The sequence below is a fragment of the Podarcis erhardii genome (assembly GCF_964252035.2).
Source record: "Podarcis erhardii genome assembly, chromosome: 1".
In the NCBI taxonomy this organism is placed as follows: domain Eukaryota; kingdom Metazoa; phylum Chordata; class Lepidosauria; order Squamata; family Lacertidae; genus Podarcis; species Podarcis erhardii.
In genome coordinates, this window is record NC_138497.1 from 72,293,015 (window position 1) to 72,317,119 (window position 24,105).

A 24,105-nucleotide genomic window follows, 5' to 3' on the forward strand; every position below is an offset into this window, starting at 1 on the left:
GCCTGCTTCTGCAGTGTTTAAACACATGCAACCTGCTGCAGTCAAATGTGGATTTTTTAAAAGAAAAAGAATAAAACATCTAGCAATTTTTCAATGGGTTATGACTTAGATCCAAAGTACTGCCAGCAGAAGGAAGCTCATGCAAGGAACCTTTTGTTGTGGAGATGGGAGGACGATTAACAAAATCAATTCTCCTGGCAAACTGGGAATATCCCCTAACTCACCCAGGTTTAGGATATTCCACACCTTTCCTCAGCAGAGTTTCTTTTTCTTTGAGAAAAGTAAGTGGCTCACGTAAATGTAAACTAAGCTTTAATAATAAAGAAAATTGTAACAAAATAACATGATGAGAGAAGCTAAATGCAACATGAGGCAAGTCTGAGGCAAGAAAAAAGAAGAGGAAGTCAGTCCCTCTTAACAGACATTCTTAACTGAACATACTGAAGGGAGAGACTGATTCGGGAGGAAAGCACACAAGCTCTGCCCACCAGATACCAAGCACTCTACTATTCAAATTAGGCCCCAGTGCTACAACAAACTTACAACCTTCCCACCCCCAACTCCCCCTCCAGCCCCATGAACCCTTGAAGATATTTTTTTGGAATGGCAAGGGGGATCCGCAACAGTGTGGGATGGGGGCACAGGGAAGTGCTAGGAAAATGCCCCAAATTGGGCAGAGCCACCAACCTCAAAATAATGGATGATTGACTCTAGAGGCTGAGTTTAATTCTGCCTTAAACACCCTGCAATCAAATGGGAATACAAAAGCATTGCTTGGTTTCTCCTATGTCACCAATGACATTGGTGTCATTGGTTTCACCTTGGTTTCACCTTGTGTCACCAATGAAACCTATACAAAACAGGGGGACTGCTATACCAGGGCATTGTGAGAAGAAAAGTCTCACAACAAGAGAAAAGCTAGGGCAAAGCAGCACAACGCCACTAGGAGGGGACAGTCTTACATGGGACAGAGTTTCTTAGCTTTTAATTACATACTGTGTCTATGAACACAAATGAAGCAGTTAAAGCAAACATAGTTCAGGTTAGGACCATAAACACACAAGAGCTGGGGGAAACAAAACAAAGCAATGACATTCAGTGATCCACCTGGAAGCCTTAACTTTGTGCTGCATACTGTGGTAAATAGTGGTCAAGTCTGCAGATGACTCCAAATAATTCAGAATAGTAAAATACAAAGGGAAGGACTTAGCTCCTGAGTAGCCTGGAAACAGAATGCCAAGGTTGAAAAACAGGAACAAAGCAAATGTCCTTCAGGCAATGAAGGTCAGGGCACATACTGGAGTTGTCACACTGAATTTCCTCAGGGAGACACATTTGACACACCATGTTTTGGTTCTATTTGCTAGTCTGATGTGAAGCTGCCCTGCAACTAGCCCCCAAAGTCCACCAAGATTGGCGTGTGTGTGTGTTTGTGTGTGTGTGTGAGAGAGAGAGAGAGAGAGAGAGAGAATTGCACAGTGCCTTTCTGATCAAATTTCAATAGTACACATATTAAATAAAACTATCCATTTGGCAAATACAAACTGTGCCACAGCACAAAATGCCACTTAAAAATTATTTGCCAAATGCCCTCTGCAGTCTGTTTGTCCAACAGCAGTGGCTCCCCACTATCATGTGGTTTGTCCCAATGCCAATGCAGAAATGGAAGGCCAATAAGAAGCCGCTGTCAGCATCAAAGCCTCTGTGAACATCTCTTAATATTGCTTAGGTGGTGCCATTTTTCCCTGCCTTTTTGGCCTCATACCCATCTAATCCTACTGACTGTGGCAGTCCCTGTGATTTTGTAAATAATGTAATGAAACCAAATCTGATGTTAATAATGTCACAGACAACCATAAGCAAAGTCCTGTGGGGATACCACAGCTAATTGGATTAAACAGCAGTGTAGATAAGCAAGAGGTGGAGGAGGATAGTGCTGAGAAGCAGCGCCATTAGGGGCAAAAGGGCACCAGACTGTACTAAACTGATTCAGTGAGTGTATTTTCAGAATAAGAGTGTATTTTCATAAGAAGCAGGCTGTTGGATCAGACCTATCTAGTCCAGCATCCTGTTCTCACAGTGGCCAACCAGATGCCTGCAGGAAACCCGCAAGGAGGATTTGATCACATAACTATGCTTCATAATTGCTTGGCTGCATCAAATTTACTTTCTTCAAGGCAAACATCAAAATTGGAGAATAGTGGCATAGACCTACAGATCCAAGCTCCTGCTCTCTTTTATGGCTCCACAAAACATGGGAAGAGGAATGGAAATTTAGTTTCTATCCTGCTCTGTTTCCTGCAAGTTGAGAACTGAAGTCCACTAGGAGCCTCTCCCAAAACATAGGAAGATGCTCTTAACCCCTTTCTGCATGTGGAATTTTGACACAAGTTTGAATTTTAGTGCAAATCTCTGTGGACTGGTGTATTATTCTTCAAATTTGTGCTGTTGGTTTTTAAAAGTAACCCTTTTCCCTAAGCAATTGGCAACAGCTTTAACATTAGCTCTTAAAAATAAAATACACGTTATTTTAACTGTTTTAAGTTGCTGTTTATTTCATTTATTTGTTCCAAATATTTGCTCCAAATATCCAAAGCAGTCTACAAAAAGTAAACCACATCTTAAGACAATGAAAAACAAATGAAGTAAAACTAAGTACAGAGATTCGATTCATCACACAGTATGTGGCAGTTGTAGGCAGTTGTTATTGACCATGGGGCAACTATATGTCATTTTGAAAGCCTCCATGATTTTTATAAACACAACCACTCCAATCTGCTGCTATGTCTGCATTTAGAGACCCCATTCCAATATGTGTTCAATACTGTCCAAACTGTCACTGTTCTTCATCTGTTCAGCTTAGCTGCAAGGAGCCAGAGTCTGGGAGACATTTCTCCTGCCCTACAGATAATCAGAAATGTTCTGTGGCATTTATGTGATAGTACAAGAGCATTGCTTGTACAGTCAAGGATGCTGAGGTTGAGTTCTTTCCATCACTACAACCATTTGCAGAAAGGTAGAATCAATTCATGTGTGGAAAGTATGCATAAATATTAGTTCCTCTGGAACAGGGTGTCACCAGGCAGCTGAGATAAAGGCTGCCATCCTATAACCACATTTACCTGGGAGTAAGCTCCATTGAGCTCAATAGGATGTACTTACGAGTGAAAATTGATACACAATTGCATTTAAGCCCTGGTCTGCAAATGGAAACTTTATATTTAAACAAACTTAGGTTTGGTTGTTCTTAAAAAAAAAACTAAAACATACAATGGCATTTTTGGCTAGTAGATCACATTTAGATTCCCAGTTTTTTAAAAAAAAAAATTAGGGAAATGTACCTAGTTGTTTTCTTATTACAATACGGCTCCTTTTGTTCACTGTTCCATGTTTTTCTTGGAATGCACTAAAGTGGAATGTTTTAAATTATGAGGTTTTACTTCAGGCTGTCCAATATCTACTAAATATCCATCATCTCATTCTGAAATTGGGAAGCAGCAAATGTACTCTGGTAGCCAACAAAGCGTACATTTTTTTTTTATTCCAGAAAAGTGCCCTTATGTTCTGAATTTACTGCAAAGTGTTCCGCAGACGGGGGGGGGGGGGGATCCTCTACCAACCCCAGGTTTCGTTCTTTATAATGTAACTCTCTATTCAAACAATCTAGCTTTACATAATATAAACTGTGGGGAAAGTTTTCTTCTTCTATAATACATAGTAGCAGTTGCTAAGCTTTAGCTGATCTAACACCAGGCTCTTTTGTTTATTACCAGTAAAAATGAAACTATGGAGCAAATGAAGGCATAAGATACCGTGGTGAATATAAATCAGAGTCATATTGTAGGCTCTAATTATGAACAGATTTGGAAATGTGAGGCAAAAATTAGATTAAAGGGCTATAGATATCATTCCTACCACTGGAATCTGCAGCGTTATTTCCATGCCCCCCCCCCTTGAGTCCCAGCCACAACTATCACCATTGTTAGCTACATATGCAGGCTATATTAGTACAGAACATGTACTGAGAGAAACATAAATAGTGATGCAAGAATCTCATTATGAACCTAATAAGCATCTTCCTGTTGGAATGATTCTAATTTGAGACATGTGAAGCTCCGGAAGCCCTGCCACATAATTCCTTTGCTTAATGACAGGGAGAAAGTCTAGTAAGCTGAGGTATGGAGTTGGGACTTGGAAGTTGTGGGGTCAAAAACAAACAAAACAGGTCTGCTACCAGCACCATATATGATCCTCAGCAAAACAAATGTTCCATTTATCCTCTGTTTCTGTGCACACAAAATGTTCAGCAAGTAACAGACTTATGAAATCTTTCCAAACCTTCTTTGGCTCTGTACAGTGCCCCAAACCTCTTTTTTTTAGACATTTAAAGGAGCTCTAAACCCACAAAGAAGTAACTGACAGGCCCTGCCCTCATGCTATGTGAGTTCTATCACACATCAGTAATGTGCATACCTCTCTGCACGTAGAACAGAGATGTGGAATCCGTAGCCCCCCGAGTCCAACTCACATAAGAATACAAGCAGAACCCTTGGGATCAAACCAAAGAAAGGAGATCCCTACTAAACATCAGCAAAACTTTTCTGACAGTAAGAGTTGTTCTGTTTTACAATGGAACGGTCCCCCTCTCATTCACTGGAGGTTTTTAAGCAGAAGTTGGATAACCATCTGTCATGCATGCTTCAGTTGAGATTCCTGCATTGCAGGGAGTTGGACTAGATGACCCTTCCAATTCTACCATTCTATGATTCCAAGGTCCATCTACTCCAGCATGGTGGCCAAGCCAGATGCCTCAGAGAGGTGGAATTTCCAGGGCGGTTTAACAACCAGTCCCCCTTTCCAGGAGGCCTTGGGGATCTGTAGCTCTGTATGGAGAATAAAGTAAAGGTAAAGGGTCCCCTGACCATTAGTTCCAGTCGTGGCCGATTCTGGGGTTGCGGTGCTCATCTCGCTTTACTGGCCAAGGGAGCCGGCATACAGCTTCCGGGTCATGTGGCCAGCATGACTAAGCCACTTCTGGCGAACCAGAGCAGTGCACGGAAACACCGTTTACCTTCCCGACGGAGCGGTACCTATTTATCTACTTGCACTTTGAAGTGCTTTCGAACTGCTAGGTTGGCAGGAGCTGGGACCGAGCAATGGGAGCTCACCCCGTTGCAGGGATTCGAACCACCGACCTTCTGATCAGCAAGCCCTAGGCTTAGTGGTTTAGACCACATCGCCACCTGCGTCCCATATGGAGAATAGGAGTCTCTTAATAATGCTCAACATCCTTAACAAACTACAGTTCCCAAGATTCTTTGGGGGGAGACAGGACTGTTTAAAATGGTATGCTATTGCTTTAAATGCACGGTGCAGATGGGATCTTAGCCATGCATACTCATCATTGCTGCTTCAAAATAACTTGCATAGATTTTGGTACAAAGAAATACATTCTTCTTCTTGCCTATGCTACTTTTTAGTTAACATCCCATTCATCTTTGCTCATTGTGCTCCATTTTCCTTTTCTACTGTTACCTTGGTCTGATTATTTTATGTACTGCTTTGTTTCCACTGTTTCCAGACTTCTACCCATTGTGCCCAACACTTTTAAAGTCTATACTGAAGACCTACATACCATAACTTCTTGCTTATTTTTGATGATTTCTCAAGTAGTGAAAGGCTAAGGCCAACCCAGCTGAAATGCCCTTTGCCACTGTAAAATATTCCTGTTGTGTAGTCTAAGAATTGTTAAGGTTCAGATTCAAATGAAAAGTCTTTCACTGGTTTCCAGGCATTAAACAATCTCAGCCCAAGTTTTTTTGAGCGTATCTGTCTAGTATTTCCTAGCAACAGTTCAGCTAATATCTACTATATTATATGCTAAAATATTACTTTTTTTTACTCACTGTATAAAGAAATATGGTTGATTATAACCTCACATCTTCAGGTCTTGAAACACGTGCACTAGTTACTTGTTATGACATCTCTCTTAAAATAATAATTTCCATTAAAGAATCTTTAGACTACAAATACCAATACTGAATTATATGCAACAGCATGAGAAAACATTAACTGTGTGAGTGCACACACAGGCAGGAGAGAAGAAGGTGTATGTAATTGAGTTCTACTTTATGCCTAAAACACCTGTCACATTATCTGAAAATAAAATCCAAGATATTTTTGGCACAAGCGTGAACTTCCGAAGTGTTACCTAGTTTATCTTATCATTCACCAAACAGAATCTTAAGAAAGCAAAATCCAGTTGCAAATACCTATTTCTCCAGTATTATTTAGAGATGTCCACTTGGAACAGAATACAGAGGGGTTCTGGAACTGATTCTGAATATCCATAGCAAGGATATATAATCTTTAGGAATTACTGTTGTCAAATCACAGTAGAAATCTACCATGCATCCTAGATGCAAATCTAAGGAGAGATTCCAGAATCTGATAAACTGTTATCAGTTGAGACTAGGGAGACACAAAAGCCCTTGATGAAATGCAATAGAATTGCACCTAGCACAAAACAACAGAAAGTTAGATGTTAGCAAACAGCAAACTTGGAATGTATCTATTTTATCTGTTTTATTGGCTACTGAAGGGAAGAACTTTAAACAAATGTTTCATTGGCAAGTCTGATTCTGGTCATAGTTGAACAGAAGAGAGAAGCAGCTACAAATGAAAGCCTTGAATCAATTTTCAAGAATTCCCTTTTCCAAGCAAGTGCAAGCGTGCTTGCCTTTTTGAACTGGCTAGCCACAATTTTTCTTTTTTTTAATAATCACATATAATATATTCACTTCTATTCCATAGGTTTATTTTTCAAATTTCTGTGAAAATCATGCATATATTATATACATATATTAAATTTTTTATACTGTGATTTCAAGAATGTGCTCAAGCCCGGAGGTGTCTTCATTAATTGAAACTATTGGTTTAACACCAGGAAAAATATTGCTCATGAAGTTAATTTCACAGTGGGGAAAAAGCAAGGCTTAACTTTATTTATAATCTCTCTACATAGGACAACTTTGTACTTTTCTTTTTCCATTACATATGCTGGACCATCTACTATATATAGAGAGAGAGAGAGTATTAGAAGCCGCTGCCCTCCCCCCCCCCTTCTGGTACTTGCTGAAGCCATTAAATTGTCTTGAACTTAATGCGTCTCTATATATGTCTGTTCAGAAGTCAGCTCCACATAGCTCCATGAAGCCTACTCCCTGGTAAATGGGTACCGATTGCTGCCATATTCTGTTATTAAGAACATAAGAAGAGCCCTGCCTCACAGTCGCCAAGCAGATATCCCAATGAGAAGTCTGCAAGCAGAACCTGAGTGCAAGACAAGAGCACTCTGCTCTCCTGTGGCTTCCAGAAACTGGTATGGAGAAGCATACTGCCTACCACAATTCTTGTATTGGATTTTTTTAAAAAAATATATCTAAGTTTTGTAAGTCCCTTCACAAAAGAAGCCAGTGGTTGGCAACGCTGCCCTAGAAAATCCTCACCACTTGCCCAAGTGGGGAGCATGTAACAATGTAATTTGGGTCGAAAATAAAGATATATACATAGTCTGCACAAAGATCAAACTTTTTCCTGGCAAGTTTAAGGCAGAAGTCTGGTTTTTCAGCCAAGCTGCTAAGCTCAAAACACTGAGGTTTATAATGGAAAACCTGACAATCTCTTAAGTGTAATGGAGTAAAGATATTATGACAACAGGGCTTTGTCTACCGAACACGGCTGAAAAAATATACTCCATGCTAATTGTTAACCAAAATGAAGCATACCCTTTCCCTTTTTATTCAAACCTTTTTGTCTGAGGGAGATGTGGCTATCTAATTTCTTGGCAGTTGTATTATTTTATAACAGTAACCTACTACTTAGGCTGCTGGACTTCCAGGTAGCCACGAGGCTATTATTCTGAATCAACATATAAGTCATGCTACTTACAGGATGAGCCAAGCAGTTCTGCAGCCTTACTGTCTTCCTTTGTTCTGGCATTTACTTTATTCAGATTTTGATGCCCCCCCCATCTCCCCTCCCTCTTCGAACACTCCATATTTACATGAGCTGCTGTGCTTTATTTCAGCACTGTGGTTTAGACTTAGGAAATGAGCAGCAAAGTTAATGACAGTCTGAAAACACTTCATGCAAAGCACATCTAGAATGTAACAAAGAAAGAAAGAAAAAGAAACCCCCACACACTTTAGGCCAGATGTACATTTGGTGCAAATCCAGTGATCATAGTGATGAAGGGTTCATAGGATGTTGGCTGGATCTGCTATGGTCTGGTTCCGTTTCTTCTCCCCCATGAAAAATATGTGTAAAGGTGCATAAGGTGGACAGAAGCAGGCAGGAATCTAGTCCCTTCTTTAAAGATATTTGTCACACAAAATACAAGTGGATACTGCATCTTGGCACAATAATTTAATCAGAATTTATCTTTCGTTACAAGTTTTGGTGGGGCTGCTGTTCCAACTGTGGAACCATCATTTTCTGAGGGGGGGAAATTGCTATAATACATCCTGGGGGGTTTTTTTGTGAACAACAGATCAGGAAGTCTCTCATTCAAATCTCACCTCAGCCACAAACTCACCAAGCAACCTTAGAGCTAGCCTAGACATTGATATTAATCACATGGTTAGCAACCAGAGGATTTAAAATTTCATTCCAGATATGGGGGCAATTTTCATCAGGACCACAATGCATGGGGAGTGGGAGTTTTGTTTTGTTTTTCCATGGTCTCTTCTAATAATATTTTTTATTAATTTTTCATTAATAATAAACCAATATGAGCCACATTGATACAATACCAAATCATAATACAATATAAAAAGCCAATTATTCCATTCCAAATTAAACATTTTTGGGTGACTTCCCATGTTCTAATTTTGGGAGTGGTGTTGTTATTCCTTTTCCTGCTTCCATTCTTATTTAATCCAAATAATACAGTTCCGATGTTAATCCTTTATCTTAACAGCCACTGATGTAATGACTTTCGTTCGTATTTAACTGTTCCATATCTGTTAATTTGCCAGAGTGGTTTATATCTTGTAACTTTCTGTGTGGAGTATATTTTAACGTCTGTCCTGGGGAGCAGGAGTTTAACCCTACCATCCCCTGCTGTGAACTTGAAAAATAAAATCCACTGGTGTGGCAATTTGACTTAGAAAAATGCTCCCATTTGCACCATTAGAGTGAATGGGAAACTGCCTCCCACTTCATGTCTGTCATCAGTCACCTCTCTGCTTCCTTACTTAGAACGAGCTCTGAGGATGTCCCATGTTGTTGGCTTCCTCCTTCTTAAGTCTGGTCCATACAGTTGAGTCTTTCTGCAGATTGACATTTGCTCCGATTCAGCAGTTTTCCCAGGGAAAGCAGTGGGGCAAATGAAAAACCTCTCATACCTGTGCTTAAAAAGCATGGAATAAGCAGCAGTGTGGATGAGTGCTTAACCTCAGGTTTGCCCTTGTAGAGATGAGCAAGAGAAGGAAGACAAAACTAGAATTAATTACCAGTACCTATGTCTGTCTTCCTCCCTACCAGTCCCAAAGGTCACCAACTGCCACTGCTGCCAGGAGTGTGCCTAGGAAGAGATGCTGGAGAGGTGAGTGAGTACCCGTTCCAGGCAAAGGCGTGCCTCTTTAACAATTCCATTCTCTAGCAAGGAGCCAGTGCCTAGGAGAGGTACTTAGTCTGAGGGACATTAGGGTTTAGTTAGCACCCAGCACTTGTTGGGAAAGGTCATTCCTTCCCTGGGACCTGTCCAGGGTTCTGAAGGATTAATGTTCTGATTACCCTTGCTTTCTAATTTTCAGACTTTTCAATAACTATCCCTGGCTGTCAGTCCCTGCCCTGACTTCCTGTTCTGGACTACTGCCTCGCCCACTTCATTCAGACTACTGTGGGCTCATCCTTGCCAGGACTTGACAGTATGTGAAGCAGTCTGTATACTCTAAATCATTGCCTAAGTACTGCTTCTTGTTGTGGTTACTATTGCTATTATTATTACTGCTGCCAAAACATTCCCTGAGATTTGGAAATACCTGGTGTAGTTCATGTCAGATCCTGGTGGCTGGTGCTCCAAGTTCAAATGTTATTGTAGGAAACTTTTCTGCAGTGCTTCACTTGACGATTAAACCAACTGAGATGATCCAATTGTATCAAAGGCGATTGCCCACTTCTGGAGAAAATCAGCAGGTGGGAAGGCTTCCAGCTTATTGTTTGAAATGGAGATGGAGTCTCTCCTAGAAAGCAGGGCTCCACCCTGACAAATGCAGGGTCTTCAGTCATGTGAAGAGAGCCTAAGCATTTACATGATATATTCCATAGACTCTGTTCTAATTCTGGATCAGCACAAGCAGGTCAGATGTGTAGAGAGTGGGCAGGATCCCACCCACTCCTACCTGCATAAAGCATACGTGCCTTTTGAAAATATCTAAAGGACTTTCTGATGAAATGGACACTAACGTCTTTAAGGTGCCACAAAACTATTTGCTGTTTTCACATAAGGGTGTGATTGTGATAGGATTTCTGGGGAAACAGTTCACCACCTTATCTTGTATTGAAAGAATAAGGTAGAGTTTTATCTATTGATATCATTTAGCCAGTGTGGTGCTTTCCAGACGCTGGATTAAATCTCCCAAACTAATGGAAGAATCTGTATCTAAAGTACCGCCATCTTCATAGGCTAATGTTATTCACTATGATGGTATTCTGTGCATTAGTACATAATGGCATGTTGACAAGTCCTGTGCTAATTTTGCCTTAAAAATACATGTCCCATGTTTCCTGGTACAGTATTAAAATGGCAGCTTTCTTCTTTACATCAGAGACAAGAAGATTTAGAGAAAGTAATCTCAAAATAATACACTTTGTTAATTTCACTATGCCCCATTATGCATGTGAAGTGATAAGATGTCACAGAGTGTGAGTTGTATTCAGTAGCACAATGTGATGATGGATGTGAAAATCGCAGCATGTCACCAATGTGATAATCACATTCAAAAACCATAAGACCTAGTTTTCCTTTAGTGATCCTACCATTCTTTTCCAGGCAAAATTTCAACTGACATAACCAGGAGATGGAAAGCATGTCCCATATATTGCCTAAGGATAGTCAAGCTATCATGGATGCGGGTGGCACTGTGGGTTAAACCACAGAGCCTAGGACTTGCTGATTAGGAGGTTGGCGGTTCGAATCCCCGCAATGGGGTGAGCTCCCGTTGCTCGGTCCCTGCTCCTGCCAACCTAGCAGTTCGAAAGCACGTCAAAGTGCAAGTAGATAAATAGGTACTGCTCCGGCAGGAACGTAAATGTCGTTTCCGTGTGCTGCTCTGGTTCACCAGAAGTGGCTTAGTCATGCTGGCCACATGACCCGGAAGCTGTACACTGGCTCCCTCGGCCAATAAAGTGAGATGAGTGCCGCAACCCCAGAGTCGGTCACGACTGGACCTAATGGTCAAGGGTCCCTTTACCTTTAGTCAAGCTATAGCAATTTAAGAAATATAAAGTGGCATAGTGTTCATGATAACTATCAGAGTATGTTCATAATGCATTTAGTGGTCAAATATATCTAACATCAGCCAAACGTCTAGATTCAGGTAGGTAGTCGTGTTGGTCTGACGCAGTATCTGAAGAAGTGGTATCTGAAGAAGTGTGCATGCACACGAAAGCTTATACCAAGAACAAACTTAGTTGGTCTCTAAGCTGATACTGGGCAATTTTTAATTTTTTTAATATATTTCATCAGCCAAAATGTAATACTTGAGCCAATGTGGTTCCCTCCAGTTGTTGCTGGACTACAGCTTCCATTGTTCCTGGCTACTGCCTATTGTTTGGGGGTTATGAGAATTGTAGTCCAACAACATGTGGATGCCATATTGGAGACCCCTGCTCATTAGCAAAAGTCAGTGTATATCAGACTTGGACTGGGAAATGGGTTAAAAAAATCACAGGGTACTTTGCATCAATTTCAGTCTAAGAGTCATTGTGAGAGAGAAATGGGATACATCCATGTTTGCTACCTGGGGCTCCATAGAGGAAAGGATGGGGTTGCAACAAACAAACTGGGGTTGCTACAGGGAGGATTAGTTATATTAATAGGCATGGCTTGGGACCATAGAATCAGAGTTGGAGAGAGTCCTATAAACTGTGTGGCCCATTCCCCTGTTCCATGCAGTAAGAAGGCAAAGCAGTTAGAGAGAGATTAGGCAAAAGTAAGCAAGAATAGATAAAAGTTAAAAAATATTTAAAAATTGAATACAAAAACAGAGAAACTAAAGAAGGTAAAGAATTTCATTATTTAGAAGAAATATGTTTAGATTTTTTAAAAAGAAACTACAAATTAAAATTTAAACTATTTAAGTTGCTCAGAGAATCAAATTCTAAAGCAGTTCTCTAATGGGACTCAGCACAGCTCTTATTTTTTATGTGAAGAAAGCAACAATTTGCCATTAAAGTTTAAAAGTAATCTTTAAAAAAAACCAACCCACCCTCCATGTTTTTGTGGGTTTGGCACATGACTGTGCTCACTTACCAACAGTGTATGCTCCTTCAGGGCTCAGTAGACATTTGTTTTTGTGGGTGTCAAAATCAAAACCTTTCCAAAACCATTTTATGGTTTATGGGGATCCAAACACAAACAGAAGCAACAATATATCTGTGTTACTTGTCGTCCTGGCAGTACTTACCGGTATAAGCTGCATTTAGTCTGGGGCAATGTTGAGCAGCCTGGTTGTTGTGGACTCTCCCATTCTTACATTTTGATAACAACAATATTTGAAGACATTACCAGTTAGTGGACTGGAAAGTCTCCCCTTCTTCAAATATCCACCTAATCCTTGTCACTGGGTATTATTATATGAGGGTGAATCAATCTATCGTGATCTGAGAAGTGAATCAAGTACCTTTTAAATAGGATTTCCTACTGAATTTTCAATAGATCTTTCCTTTACTATATTTCTTATCAATTCTCTAGATTAGGTTGGGAAAATAACCTCTCCTGTCTACACCGTGAAATCTACCTGGAAAATAATCCCTCGGCCACTGAGAATTGTCATTGTTTGTTTTTTTTTTAATAATATTTTTATTAAGTTTATGAAGTACAGAAAAAAGGAATAAAGACATAGATAGAAAAATACAGTAGAGAAATTGCAAATTTCCATAATCCTTTTTTCCAACACATCTATTGGACTTCCCCACATCCTCCAAACCCTGCATTCTCTGTAATACAAAATATCAGCAATTTGTTAACTTATTTCCAAACTTATTGTATCTTTCATTTTATCATGTTGCCTAATTTCAAAACTATTGTAACCCAAATCTTATATGTTTTAACTTAAACATAATAAAGTTATTTCATTATTCCACCATTAACTTCTTGTACCTTAATTTCCATTTCATTAATTTACCAATGCTGAAGCAAGAATTTCTAAAAAGAGCATTTTTTAACATTCATACAACTTGTAATGTTTTTTCAAATAGTCTTTAAATTTTTTCCCAGTCCTCCTCGATTGTTTCTTCTCCCAAGTCTCGGATTCTGCCAGTCATTTCAGCCAGTTCCATATAGTCCATCAACTGCGTCTGCCATTCCTCCAGCGTGGGTAAATCTTGTGTCTTCCAATGCTTAGCAATCAGGATCCTTGCTGCTGTGGTAGCATACATAAAAAAAGTTCTATCTTTCTTAAGTACTCTCTGGTCCACAATGCCCAGAAAAAGGCCTCCGGTTTCTTAGGTAAGGTATATCTAAGTACCTTTTTTAGTTCATTATGAATCATCTCCCAAAAGGCCTTCACTTTCGGGCAAGTCCACCAGAGGTGAAAGACTGTCCCTTCCGCCTCTTTACATTTCCAACATTTGTTATCAGACAGGTGATATATCTTAGCAAGTTTGACTGGGGTCATGTACCACCGGTATATCATTTTCATAATATTTTCCTTCAAGGCACTGCATGCCGTAAATTTCATTCCGGTGTTCCATAACCTTTCCCAGTCTTCAAACATAATGTTGTGCCCCAAGTCCTGTGCCCATTTTATCATGGCGGATTTGACTGTCTCGTCCTGTGTATTCCATTTAAGCAGCAAATTATACATTCTCAAAAGTAATTTATTTTTTGGCTCTAACAGTTCTGTCTCTAGTTTCGATTTTTCCACCTGGAATCCAACCTTTTTATCCACTTTAAAAACCTCCTGGATTTGAGCATAATGCAACCAATCTCGCACCTTGTTTTTCAATTTTTCCAAGCTCAGCAGCCTCCAATTGTCTCCAATTTTTTCAATTATTTCCCAATATTTAGGCCAGTAGGCTTCCATGTTAAGTCTCTTACGTGCCTTGGCCTCCACCGGTGAGAGCCACCTCGGAGTCTTACTCTCCAATAAGTCCTTATATTTTGTCCAGACCATCAAAATTGCTCTTCTGACAATATGGTTTTTAAACAATTTGTGAACTTTAACCTTGTCATACCACAAATATGCATGCCACCCAAAAGCATTGTCAAACCCTTCCAGATCTAGGACATCAGTGTTTTCCAATAAAATCCAATCTTTCAACCAGCAGAAGGCTGCAGATTCATAATATAACCTCAAGTCTGGCAGGGCAAATCCCCCTCTTTCTTTCGCATCAGTTAGTATTTTAAACTTTATTCGGGGCTTTTTGCCCTGCCAAACAAACTTGGAAATATCCTTCTGCCACTTTCCAAAACATTCCACTTTGTCCACGATCTGTAGGGCCTGAAACAGAAATAACATTTTCGGCAATACATTCATCTTTATAGCTGCTATCCGGCCCAACAAGGAAAGTTTCAATCTTGACCATATTTCCAAGTCTCTTTTGATTTCTGACCAACATTTCTCATAATTATCTTTAAACAAATTCAAATTTTTGGAGGTCAAGTACACCCCTAGATATTTTACTTTTTTAACCACATTTAATTCTGTTTCTTTCAGGAACTCATCTGTTTCTGTAGTTGTCAAATTTTTTGCTAGAACCTTAGTTTTTTGCTTGTTCAGCTTAAATCCCGCCACCCGACCAAAATCAGAAATTAATTCTAACACTCTTTTAGTGCTAGAGACTGGCTCCTGTAATGTTAATACCAAGTCATCTGCAAAAGCTTTCAGTTTATATTGTTTCACTCCGACCTCAATTCCTTGTACAGACCGGTCCTTTCTAATCATGTTCAATAGCACCTCTAGGACTGAAATAAACAATAGGGGGGATAGGGGGCACCCCTGTCGTGTCCCTTTTTCTATTTTGAACTCCTCTGTCACCACATTGTTAACAATCAATTTAGCTTTTTGCTCTGAGTAAATTGCTTCTATTCCATTTTCAAACCCCCGCCCGACTCCCATCCCTTCCAAATTTTTCTTCATAAACATCCAAGAAATGTTGTCAAAGGCTTTCTCCGCATCAATAAAGATTAAAACCACTCTAGTATTAAGATTTGTTTGTAGAAGTTCCAAAATGTCAATAATGTTTCTTGTATTATCAAACAAATGCCTACCGGGGAGAAAGCCAGCCTGGTCCTTATGGATCACTTCATTAAGTAGTTTTTTAAACCTACTTGCTAAAATATCCGCAAGAATTTTGTAATCCACGTTTAGGAGTGAGATAGGGCGGTAGTTCTTAAGCTGGGTCTTTTCAGTTTCTTGTTTAGGTATCAATGTGATGAAAGCTTCTTTCCACGTCTCCGGTGCCTTCCTCCCCTCCATAATCTGATTGCAGACCTCCAACAGAGGTTGTATCAAATAGTCCTTCAAAACCTTATAATATTTGGAGGTAAGTCCATCAGGGCCTGGAGATTTGCCTAGTTGAAGGTTCTGAATGGCACTTTCAATTTCTTGCTGGGTGATATTACTATTCAGGGTAGTTCTCATTTCCTGAGTTATTTTTTGTAATCCATTAGTTTTAAGGAATTGATCCATCTCAAAGTCTTTCTGTGGCCCTTGTGAATAAAGTTCTTTAAAATATCCCTGGAAACACTTTCTAATTTCCTCGGGTTTCTGAACCATTCTCCCTTCAATCTCTAGATTTGTAACTGTGTTAAGTTTTTGTCTCTTTTTCAACTGCCATGCTAGCAGTTTCCCACACTTGTTTGCTGATTCAAAGGATCTTTGTTTCATTTGTTTAATTTTCCATTCCACCTCTTGATTTATCAATTTCGAGTATTGTGCCTGGAAAAATTTCACCTCTCTCAGCACTTCCTTCGACGTGGGCCTAGATCTTAATTTTTTCTCTCCTTCTCTTATTTTTTCCAATATCTTCTCCTTCTTTTCATTCCAGAACTTTTTCTTAATCGTATTTTGTTGTATTAGAAACCCTCTCATAACTGCTTTACTTGCGTCCCAGATTGTTCTTTTTTCCACAGTGGTGTTTAGATTTATTTCAAAATAGTCCTTTAAAGTTTTTTGGGCCTTCTTAACAATCTCCTGATCCCTTAATAAGGTGTCATTCATTTTCCATCTAAAGGATCCGGTTATGTTAAGTCTCAATTCCACTTTCAAAGCATTATGGTCGGAGCAAGTTTTTGGGCAGATTTCCACTTTTCTAGTCTTAGGTACCAGTCCTCTAGTTGTCCATATTTGGTCGATTCGTGTCCATGTCAGATGAGCTTCAGAAAAGAAAGTTCCTTCTTTTCCTAAGGGGTTCTTAACCCTCCATATGTCAATTAAATCCATATTGTCAGTCATTTCAAAAAAAGTTTTAGGTAGTCTGCCATCTTTCGTTATGTTGGCACTTTGCGACTTATCCATGTTTACAGATACGACCCCATTCATATCGCCCAACATAATAATGTTGTTGTAGTCTAAGTAGTCCAGCATAATCTCATGCAGCTTCCTGAAGAATTCCGATTTTCCTTCATTTGGAGCATATATTCCTAATATCAAAAATTTTTCTCCTTGCGTCTGAATTTCAATCGCCAAAATTCTGCCGTGTTCATCTTTAAATAGAAATTTCGGTGACAGGCTCTCCTTTGCATAAATCACCACTCCTCTTTTCTTAACTTTATCCGAAGAAATAAATTCTTGGCCTAATCTTTTATTGATTAACACTTTTCTATGGAGCCTTGTCACATGTGTTTCTTGCAGGCAAATAATGTCCAATTGTTCTTTTTTCAAAATATGAAATACTTTTCTTCTTTTTTCCGGAGAGTTTCCGCCATTTATATTCCAGCTAAGAAGCTGCAGAGACATCCTGGTTTAGTTGGTGGGTCTTACAATGGGGTGTCTAGGATTTCCTCCGGTCCCGGAGGTAGTGGTGCTGGTCCAGATCCAGACGGTGTAGGTTTTGGTGGTGGTCCCGGTGGTAGTGGTGGCCAAGAAGCTACAGCTCCTTTTTGAAGATCCTCCTCGTGGTCGTGTAGGAACTTCTGCTGATCCTCAGGTGATTTAATTCTTACTTTCCTTTCTTTATAAGTAAATGATAGTCCTTGTGGAAACTCCCACCTATAAGGAATTGCGTTATGTCTTAACAATTTGGTCAGGTCTGTGTAGGTGGTCCTAAGATCCAATAGATGTTTGGGAATATCTCTGTAGATTTCAGCCTTTTTACCTTCTATCTCCAAGGATTTTTTGAAATGTAGGCCTAATATCTTATCTCTTTCCTCTCTTGATCTCAAAATAACCAAACAGTCTCTAGCCTTATCTTTCTTTACCGATCTTCCCAGTCTAAAGGCCGTCACGATTTTAAAGTCTTTATCTTCCTCAATTCCCCAGAATTTAGAAAATAGAAGTGTCAGAAATCCCTCTAAGTTGCCTGCCTCCAATTCTGGGATGGCCCTTAACCTGAGGTTATTTTCCTTACTTTTCAATTCAACCAGTGACAGGTAGGCTTGTTGTTCCCCTACTTGTCTTTTCAAAGGCCTAACTTCCCCTTTAATCTCATCAACTTTTCGGTTTGCCTGCTCTGCTTTTTGATTGGCTTCCACAGCTAATTTATAATTTTCAGCCGTAGCTCCTTGCAAATTGTCAATTGCCTGAGTATGCTGGGAAACCTGCTCAGTTAATTTACCAATAGAGGATGTGGCTTGGTCAATTTTTGTTGATTGATTGTCCACCTTTTGATTTAAAATTGCCAGTTGCTCCAGAATTTGTTTCAGGACTGATTCAGATCCTCCAGTTGCCATATCTTCTGTAGCAGGCTGCTCAATTTCCACCTCCTGTGCTGTTAGCACAGTTGGGACAGATGATCTGCGTTGATGAGTTAAAGTTGTTTGAACAAGTTGCACAGGCTTCTTTTCTTTTTCTTTTTCTTTAGCTTTGGCTGCTCTTGTTTTCCCTGGGCCACTCATTCCACACCTGCCTCAGTTCAAGGTCAAATTGTCTTTTATTCCATGAGAGAGGCAAGTTCAAAATATAAACAATTAAACCACAAGAAGTCTCAATAAAGTACAGTTCCCAGGCCTCTATGTCTCCACAATCCTCTAGGGGGAGTATTTCAAAATTTCAAGAAAGGAAAGAACTCTTTTCCGCCATTGAAGTTCCTATAATCCCGTATTAAGTCTTTGTAATTCCTGAATACAAAAGGAAGGTTCCCAAAGCTTTCTATTTCTTGATTAAAAGCCACAAGGTGTCAAGAATGGTCCCAGAAACAATGTTTAAACGTTAGTATCTCAGTCTATGTAACAGTTTGAACTTCAGCAACAGTATCAGCAGTTTGACAGTTCTCTGTTGCACTCTGGCAGCCCGACGACTAGGTTATCCCTTTTAACTCCGTATATCTCAGAAATAGGAAGAAAGTTCCAAGAATTAAGTCCACAAGCTTCACAAAAGTTTCCCTTTTAACTTCTAGAAACAAAGTCTGTCAATGCACCTTTGTTCTATTTTTACGATCCTTTTTGGGCGCTACAGCGCACTTCAGCCCTTGCTTTGATCTAGTTAGCAGGATCGGAAGACGGACTTCCTGTTACTCGCCTCCCGTTTTCAGTCCAAATCTATAAAATTAGTCCAAAATTTAGTACCCCTTACTCACGGGTATGTAGCTGTCAAATTCGATGTTTTCAAGAAGAAAGGTCAGCGCTCATCGGCAGCAGCAGCGCGGCTTTGCATCCACGAAAAGAGCGATGAACTCACAGCGCCGCTCCCCCTTTCCCGTTCCGGAGCCCCTTACGGGGTTCCTTCTACGTTTCTGGGGGGGCTTTGGGCGCCCGCTGAGTCCCACGGTCACAGGCTCGCTCTGCCTGTGGTTTTTCTTAACGGGTCTCCGCTTTGCCGCAGCGGACGACCCTTTTTCGCGGAGCCCCTCTTCACAGGGTAAAGAGGACCGCCATTGCCGTTTTGCGCCGCCTCCGGAAGTCCCTGAGAATTGTCATTGTGAGTTACGATGATACAGAATAGATGGAGTCATACAAATATAAGGATTGCTGTGCTGGATCAGACCAAAGGCCAATCTAGTCTGTGAGTGGAATTAGGTCATGTGAGTGGAAGATTAAGAGTGACGGATGAGAGGTTAGGCCTTTCCCCAGGACTCTTAAGCCTGTGCTCCATTCCTTTGTGCAGGCGGTCAATCATATTGTGAGTACTTTGGGAACAAAATTTCACTATTCCCCACACCTCCCTAATCATAAAAGTATTAGCAGTCTTGAGAAAACCCCAAAGATTGTAGGTGAACCAAAATAATATTAAGAAAAATGAGGTCAGATGTAGAATGCTGACTGGCTAGGGAGGAGTAGCAAACAGGAAGGAAGGGAATGGAAAGGAGAGATTGGAATCCTGAACGACAGCACTACCTACTGCAACATTTTGTTGCAGGTCCTCACTTGTCACCTTATGATCGTAACCCAGCCTATATATGTGTCATTATTAAAAACAGATAATCTTTCTGAATGAGAATGTGTACCTTCCATCTGCAGTATGCCAGGTGTTGGAGAAAGTATCAGCCACTTTACATTCCATACAAGCTGATCAACATCTGCATGTACAGGTCAGCTCAGCTGGGCACAGTTGCAAGCCTATAATATGCATGGATAGTGGGTCTCTGGAACATGTTTGTAGCTTGGATGTGCAAGGGAGCTGAACCTCATGACATAGCCCCTTCCACACGAAGAAACTGCTAGATTGGGACCTATGACATTAATATTGTAATTCATGCTTCTTCAGGTGAGTCTGTAGGAGCTGATTTTAAGAGACATTGCATGTCCCATCAAACTCAGTGTTAAGTTGTGTGACCCAAACACTCCACAGTTCCTGTAATCAAAAGTGCACTCGAATGATTTGTAAGAGAAATAAGTAGAAAAGTCAGAATGCCTAATTCCTTCACAACGCTTAATGTGCAGCTTTGCAGAATGTCAGTATTTTCCAACACCAACAAAATTATGCATTTTTTTCCTCACATCACGGATAGAAAACCTGCCCAATGTTGCCATTACTTGAGTGAAGGAAAGTTATTTGGAAATTAAATCTTTGAGTAAATGTACTGTGGTGTTCATGGGCAATAGTTCTTATAACTTTAGAACACAGGTATTTCTTTCAGCAGCTATGGCTTTCAGTAGTTCATCAGTTTGGCTTTGCATGAATGTAATTTACCTTTCAAGTACCAAAGGCCTACAGTACAGGGTTTGTCTTTAAATAAACGGGTACTGTAATAGTGCTCACATTATGATCTTTTAAGGGGAAAAAACACCATGCCAAATGTATTCCAACATTTTCTGAGCAGTTAATTGAGATGCAAACATAGTTTGGGTACATTAAAAAAAATGGCATTAACACTGCTGTTTTGTGAGCTAGAAATTGTGTCTTGTGGAATAGATTAGGCAACTGCCATTATTTTTAAACAAAATTATTGGTAAATGACTGTGAGAGCTGAAAACTTCAGCTTTTCAGGAACAACAGAGCCTACTAGACTGAAATGAGACACATAGGAATGAAGGACCCTCCTGAATAGGGTGGGCTGTGGTTTAGGAGAATTAGGGGAAAGTGGGATCACACAAAATTGGGCCAGGACACCTTCTGTGAGTGGAATTCCTGAAGGTAAGTTAATCCAAACCTATTGCTGCAAGCAAATCACATTCTACAAGAGTGGATCTAAAAACAAATGATCAGATGATTGAGTAATTTTTCCTCAACATCATAAAATCATATAATCATCACAGAATTGTAGTGTTGGAAGGGGCTGTAAGCGTCATCTACCTCAAATATTAGTACTTGGTAATAACTTCCTAACTATTCAGTTGATGTTCGCTTAACTGCATATAGGAAGAATCAGTGGCTGAATTGCCTGCATATTGTCTGATTCATTCTCATGAAATTCATCCAGTGGGTGTAGAAATTAATGCATTTATTGGTAAAATTTACCCATAGGTTGTCAACTCATGCACTAGGCAGATGCAGTAACAACTCCTGTATCTGAAAAAAAGGCAATAGCTTAGAGCCAAGTCATGTGACCTATCTGGACCTTATTTGTCATTTCATTTTCCTACCTACATTGCAGCTCTATTCTTCCTTCACTGAGTTGGTTGACCAGTAACCTCCCTTGCTTTCTCCAGTCATCACTACTTTCCTGTGCATCTGGTGAAATAATGATAATGATAATGATAATGATAATGATAATGATAATAAAGTATTTTAAGAAGCAACAAGTAGGGATGTAGTAGCATTTTGATTAAGTTCACATTTAAAGGTGAGCCTACCTAATTCAAACTTCCCAAAACAATGTGCAAATTGAAACACAACCATCCTTCAAAATCTGAATTTTGTAATGCATTTCATCAGCTAAGTAATATGTAGAAAAATGTGTACATTAGGGTAAAGTGCATGCATCAGTCATAATAACATACAAAATGCATTAGGTAAAATTGCCTTACAATCATGTATATTAGGCAAAATCGCATACATATACAGTGGTACCTCGAGTTACAGACGCTTCAGGTTACAGACTCCGCTAACCCAGAAATAGTACCTCGGGTTAAGAACTTTGCTTCAGGATGAGAACAGAAATTGCACAGCAGTGGCGCAGCAGCAGCAGGAGGCCCCATCAGCTAAAGTGGTGCTTCAGGTTAAGAACAGTTTCAGGTTAAGTACAGACCTCCGGAATGAATTAAGTTCTTAACCAGAGGTACCACTGTATGTGTATAATTAGAGAAATGACTGCTAAAATTATTATTAGTTTTTATGATACTTTTTTCAAATTAACAGTAATAATCACAAACTGATGTGGAAATGTGAATTGAACTTAAAACTGGAAAAATGCAAAACCGAGCAAAACCGAAATTGGCATATTCGCAGGACTATTTATTGCTGTACTTGCTGCAAGACGCTAATACAGTTACCTATTTGGAATTACCATATTTACTCGAGTCTAATGTTTCAGAAAATCTAATGTGGATCTTAATTTTGACAATGTAATTTGGCCAAAAAATGTGAGCATTAGATTTGAGCAAATACAGTACTTCTCATTGGCATCAGACTACATTGGACTTGTTCCAATAGATACTGGTTTTGTCGTGGCTAAGGAGCGGTGAATATGCCATTAATTTTACTAAGATACTTGAATATTTTTTGCAGGTGAAGGGAGAGAATTCATTTGATGCCCCCGCACTCACAGAAGTGTTTTTGATCCAGCTGATGCCACAGGAGAGGTAATTTTTGCCAGTCATCAGTATGGATATTGAAACACTTTGCCATTGACAACAAAAGAAGATGGACCCCACTCTTAGTCACGAAAGTGACAATAATGATACAGTTATACAACCTAGCTTCAATTATAAATGCAATTTAATTCCACAATGTATTTTTGGATGTTTTTCACTTCTCCACTGTCCCAAATGTTTCTGTTTACAGGAATTGATTTATACGATAGAAGCTTTTACAACCGCACTCAGTATTTAGAAAGGAAATTTAAAACCAACCATGGAACTTGGTGAAAAAACCTGAGTAAATCAAGTCAGTTTATGCACTATTTTACAGGAAAGGATTATAACCTATCCAGGTAAAAAAAATAAAAATTTAAAAAACCATGACAAGTCCAAATAGGAATGGGAGATTCCACTGTTGTGATTCATTTTGTAGCAGCCCTGCAGGAACTGGAAGAGAGAAGTTTCAGCCCAATATTAACTCCTAATTGGTTCCCGGGGATTCTTAAAATCTAGCTGAGCCAAGTAGCCAAAATGTTGACAGCTTTATTAGCATATATAATTCAAAAAGGCTCCTATGTTTTAAAAGATTTTAAAGCTATCTTTCAATGTCAACATAAATTCCCCTTAAGACACCTTCAGACACAAGATTTTTCAAAGTATCTCTTTCAGTGAGTGGGTTAACTCCAGCCATCTTTATGTTTGTTATGTGTCCACCTTCCCACTAACCACAGAGTTGCCCTGGGCAACTGGTTTTGAAAAACAGGAGTGAAACCATGTACTTGATTTCATACCAGCACGTCCTGGCTGCTCTCGTTTGAAGCATTAAGTATCCAGTTTAACTATGCACTATATTCAGCACTTCAAACCTCTACAGTTCAGATGTGCAGGTTTCCAGCATACCACCTAACTTCATTCTGCATTGTAGACAACAGGCTGGTGTGAGCTATGCAATTTGCATGGCTGGCTTCCAACAGTGGGGACATTGCTGTCCTGTGGTACATGCTGTTTCCTAAGAGATACCCTGTATTTCTTCTAGCTGTATAACACTGCTCTGAACTGAAAGGATGGGAGGTATGCCCCATTTATAGGAAGCTGCCTCTGTAGCTACCTCCTAAGACCCACTGCACACTCCTGAAGGCTTTATATTGTTTATCTAATTTTTATTGCTCTTTCTATTCCCTAGGAGCCCAGGAGGTAAACAGACACACAATTTAAAAAAACAAAAGCAAAGCAGAAACAGATAAAACATTCTGAAAACGATTATAATGAAAAACATCTAAAAGCAGTTACAATTAAAAACATTCTAAAAGCAATTAGAATTAAAAAACATACCGGTACTTCCCTCTAATGATCATGGGATTGCCAGGAACAGTATTCTTCTACCACCAAACGCCTGGGTGAACAGGAATGCTTTCCAAGTTGTCCTGAAAGTTAATAGCGATGGAGACTGATGCACCTCACATGGAAGAGTATTCCATAACCACGGAACCATCACAGAAAAGATCCAGTAATGTGTCAGCACTAAATGGGTAAACCCA

The 24,105-nt window shown here is 39.7% G+C and overlaps 1 long non-coding RNA gene across 1 annotated transcript; it reads left to right on the forward strand.

Moving 5' to 3' along the window:
- The first annotated feature begins 167 nt into the window (after positions 1 to 167).
- LOC309330995 lies at positions 168 to 22,764 on the forward strand. Its single transcript, XR_014151680.1, has 3 exons — positions 168 to 281; positions 9,819 to 9,932; positions 22,497 to 22,764. It is a non-coding gene; the product is annotated as an uncharacterized lncRNA (long non-coding RNA).
- The last annotated feature ends 1,341 nt before the right edge of the window (positions 22,765 to 24,105 follow it).